Below are 4716 nucleotides of genomic sequence, written 5' to 3'. Positions count from 1 at the left end.
TCACATAGTGCATTTCAGATTGGCCCACACTGTTTAAAATGACAGCTCATGCAGCCCACGTATCCGATCATTCCACTCTGATGTCCAGTATCACGCACTCATTCTGCCTACTCGCTTTGTTCCTTGACAGGTCCCAAGCTTCCAGAATGCTATTTCTCTCATCACGGGACTCTGGCGATCATTTGTCAACTGAATAAATGATGAGTGTGGGCTGTGGAAACTTGAAGGATGAATGGGGCTGAGTTGGGACAGCAGAGACATTTGTAGATGCCTGTGGGGATCCAGATGGCCACACTCAGGAGCCAGAGGTCCCTGAGAGCGTGGCCAAATGCCAGGGGTTATTAACAGACCACATGAGAATCCTCTTCCCATGCGGGCAAGGCAACAGCTGGTGCTCTCCCACCCTCTTCTCCATTCTACAGACCAGCAAAGTCAAGCCGGTGGGGAAGAGTCCTCCGCACAGAAATTACCTGGCCCAAGAGAAAGACTCAGACGTTGATATCTGGGTATGAACAAGCAATGTCTAAGATGGAAATGTTAAAAAATAGCAGAATATCTCACTGGAAGTTATATAATATTAGCTGACTGTTTAAACCCTGCACGTGTGTCACCTTGACTAAAATAAAACCAGGCTAGCCACAGAAGCTGCCTGCTAACACTGATTTTGTTTGGCACCATCAAGAATTAAGTAGATTTTTCAGATAACTGAAAAATTTCTCTGAAAACCTACTTTTTGTTTTCTTTTTCACTATGAAACTATTTAAATGTACACAAAAGGACGAAGAACAGTATAGAGAATTCTCATGTGCCCAGTACCTGGTTTCAACAGTTATTTTAAAAAATTGCCAATACTGAATTGTTTCACTTATTTGTTTGGCTAACAATTTTTAAAATTTTGTTTTACTAGAGAGTTTTAGAAAAAGATTCCAGACATCACACAATCTCTCCTAATAGTTCTTCACTATGTATCTTATCAAATAAAAACATTAGACTGCTTGTCTTATAAAATTTTCTAACGTTGTCAGAGTATTTCCTGGGTGGTTATTTAAAGTTTTCCTCTTTCTTTTTCTTTGCTGTAAATTTGTAGAACTAGGACCCACATTAGCTTCAAGCTCACACTGCTTCGCATTGGCAGACATGGAATGTCTGGTTGTCCCATTAGTGGTAAGAACTCAGATCAGCGGGCTGAGGGGCTTTGATCGTGACCAACCGCCAGCCTTTCCCTTAGTGGTTCTGCCCTGGACAGCGCATGATATTGTTACACAACGATAAACACCATCCTGTCTGTAAGCACCAGTTGGTATTTGTCTACGAAATAAAACTTTCTCTCAACTCTTTGGATATCCTAGGAAAAGCAAGATCGATCCTTAAATTTTCTCTTTAAACATTTAAAAAAAATACATTAATCAGTTGGTACACTGGCAATTTTCAAATGTGTCCAATGAGAGCTGTCTCTTGCCTTCTTTAGAGGAATGGACCAAGGCTTCCAAAATCAACTTTACTGAAGTAATTTAGATCAAGCACACTGCACACATTTCCAGTGTGTCGCTTACTGTGTAGCCATCAGCACAGTCGATGTTCAGGGCACCTCTGGCCATCCCAAAGTTGTCTCCAGCCCCTCTCAGTCAGCCATCCCCTCTCTCGGCCCTGGGCACCCACAGAGGCACTCCCTTTCCTTACAGATTAGTGTGCTTATTCTAGACTTTCACGTACATGTTACTTAGCATGTTTAGCTCAGTGTGGCTTTAGCGAGCATCCATCCCTAAGGCTAGAGAAGCTCAGTGCACCCTTTCACCAACTTTTGAGCTATTCATGCATCTTCTTTTGTTAAGTGTCTGTTGAAGTACTTTGCTCATTGTTTAAATAGACTATTTTTAGAGCGATTTTGGATTCAGAACAAACTGAGAGAAGCATGCAGATGCCTCAGGCGGGCACCCTCCCCATCTGTGCTGTGTGGAGCTGCCGGCGCAACCAAGTCCACCCTTACACTGTGCTGGCACGTGTGGGCGCCGCACATACTATGAGTCTGGACAGATGTGTAGCGATACGGATCCACCACTACAGCTTCATACACGGCAGTTTCCTAAAATCATCTAATGCCCTCTACGTTCTGCCTTATTCATCCTTCCCTCCCCGCAGTCCCTGTCGACCTCTGACCTCTTTACAGAGTCCCTCGTTTTTGCCATTGCTGCAGAGGCGGCCGTTGGAGTTGAGCAGTGCATAGGCTTTTCCTATTGACTTCTTTCATTCAGTTGTGTGCTTTTAAGGTGTCTCTGGCTTCACACAGCTTGATCGTCCGTTTCATCTGTGCACTGAATAATATCCCATTGTTTGGCTGTGCTATGGTTCACTAATCCTTTGGCCTACAGAAGGACAAGAGGGCTGTTTTCGTGTTTCAGCAAGTAAGCATAAAGCTGCTGCTAATATTCTGTGTGGCCCCGAGCTCTGGATTCCTTTGGGTAGCTACCAAGGAGCAGGATAGGGGATCACAATGTTTGAGCATTTAATTTTGTAAGGTGCTACCAAACTGGCCTCTAAGCCACCATAACATTTTGCATTCCCCCAGCAATGAAAAGAATTCCCTTTGCTCCACATCCTCACCAGGATTTGGTGTCAGCTTTCTGAGGTTTCGGCCATTCTAATAGATGTGTAGTAGTATCTCATTTTTTGTTTTAATTTGCATTTCTCCGGTGACAAATGATGCTGAATGGTTTCTCATATGCTTATTTTCCATCTGTAAATCTTTTTTTTTTTTTGAGGTTTAAAATAAGTTTATTAAAGAGTGTTCTCAGGAGAGTGATAACTTCTATTTGTCATTAAGAAAAAAGTTATGTTTCTTCATGCTTTGTAATAAAGGTAATGTAAGAGGATAGAGTTATACGCATTTTTCTGCCAGAATTCTCTGATAGTATAACACAGTGTAGTCATTTCTGCAATGCTAGAATAAATTTTTTAAAAAGTCTCTTCTATGCTTCTCTTCAAAAAGCGATGAATAATAACAGGAGATGGCATCAAAAAGCCATTTTTTTCTATTGATTCTGTAGTATTGGAGCCAGTATTTTTACCATCGCACTCTACAATTTTCACTTTATCCACTTTAATAAGTTCTGTCACCTCTCTGAATTCAACATCGTTCAATACAAAAGTCCACGCACTATCTCAGAATCTGTATGTATTTAGAGAGGCCCTGAAATTGACTCTGTTCCTGACCCTTTGAGCCGTTGCAGAATTTATAGCCTTATCAAACTGAAGTAGAACTTGGGGGGCAAGTTGGAGCGTGATCTGTTGAGACTGGATGAGCTCATCTAGGCTTTCCTGAAGACTGTTTCCCAGGGTGGCATTTCTGTATAACTGATATGCCATGACTCAAGAGGAAGAAATTACTTTATTTTCAGGCTTGCATTGATATCTTATTTTATGTTTAACTTCTGGCTCCTGCAACAGAATATAAGCTTCATGGATTTTTGTCTGTTTTGTTCACTGAAGTAAACTGGGCGTCTAGAACAGTACCAGCCCCTGCGGGAGGCGCTTCCCCCTGAGGAACGCAGCACAGGCGCTGCCAGGGGGCCTCAGGAGCAGCCTAGCCGACCACCTCCTCAGCTGCCGTGGAAACCACAGAGCGGGGACCATGACTGTAAAACTTTTTTTGGTAGATGTCTATTAAGATTTTTTGCCTTTCTCCTGGTCTGTGGCTCATCTTTTCATTGTCTCAGCAGTGTCTCTCATAGAGCAGAAGTTTCTGATTTTATCAAAGCCCAGCTTATTAATTCTTTCATGGATTTGCCTCTGGTGTCATATCCAAATCATCATTGCCAAACCCAGGGTCATCTAGACTTCTCCCTGTTTTTGTGTAAGAATTTTAGAGTTTTGCTTTTTATAGGTCTATAATAAATCTTGAATTAAATTGTGGAAAGGGAGTAAGACCTGTGTCTAAATTTGTTTCAAAATCTGTCCTTTTTTTTTTTTTTTTGCATGTGATGTAGTGTTCGTCTTCCATTACTTATTAAAAATAATATCTTTCCTCATTGTACTGCCTTTCCCCTTTGTCAAAGTGGACTCTATGTTCATCCACCTTTTGGCCCTCTATTCTGTTCTGTTCTATTTGTCTGTCTTTTTGCAAATTCCACATCGCCTTGATTTCTGTATCTTCACAGTAAGCCTTGTGGCCAGATCATACCAGTTCTCCAACTTCGTTTCTGGGCTTTGCCTCTCCATGTAACCCTTTGTCGGTTCTTTCTGGGATGGCATATCCACAGTTGGGAGGAACTGACATTTGACACCGTTAAGCAGACACCTACTACAAACAGGGAATAACTCTCCATGTATTCAATCCTTCTCTGATTTTGTCACCCCAGCTTTGTAGATTTCCTCATGTTTCATCTTATACATATTTTCATCTGTTTATATTTACTTTTCATATAGTACTAATGTAAACAATATCATGTTCTTAATTTCAAATTCTATTTGTTCATTGCTAGTAGAAAAGCGATACAGGAAAGCAACTGACTTTGATACATTAACCTTGAATCCTGCAACCTTGCTAATATTGCTCAGTAGTTCTTGTTATTATTCTTCTAGATTTCTACATAGCCAATCGTGCTAACTGAAAAGACGGCTTTATTTTTTCAGTGAGCTCTGTATTTCTCTTCCCTTGCCTGACTGGCCAGCCGGGACTCCCAGTGTGATGGTGGACAGGAGCAGCTGGAGCACTTAGCC

The 4716-nt window shown here is 41.6% G+C and overlaps 1 pseudogene; it reads right to left on the bottom strand.

Annotated features, from left to right (window-relative positions):
- Positions 1 to 2952: 2952 nt before the first annotated feature.
- Positions 2953 to 3363, bottom strand: LOC101713343 (transcription initiation factor IIA subunit 2 pseudogene; annotated as a pseudogene).
- Positions 3364 to 4716: the final 1353 nt, after the last annotated feature.

The sequence above is a fragment of the Heterocephalus glaber genome, unplaced genomic scaffold (assembly GCF_053883595.1).
Source record: "Heterocephalus glaber isolate CG9 unplaced genomic scaffold, H.glaber_assembly_v1.0 deba00001444, whole genome shotgun sequence".
Taxonomy (NCBI): Eukaryota; Metazoa; Chordata; class Mammalia; order Rodentia; family Bathyergidae; genus Heterocephalus; species Heterocephalus glaber.
This window is presented reverse-complemented; position numbering and strand designations above follow the sequence as displayed.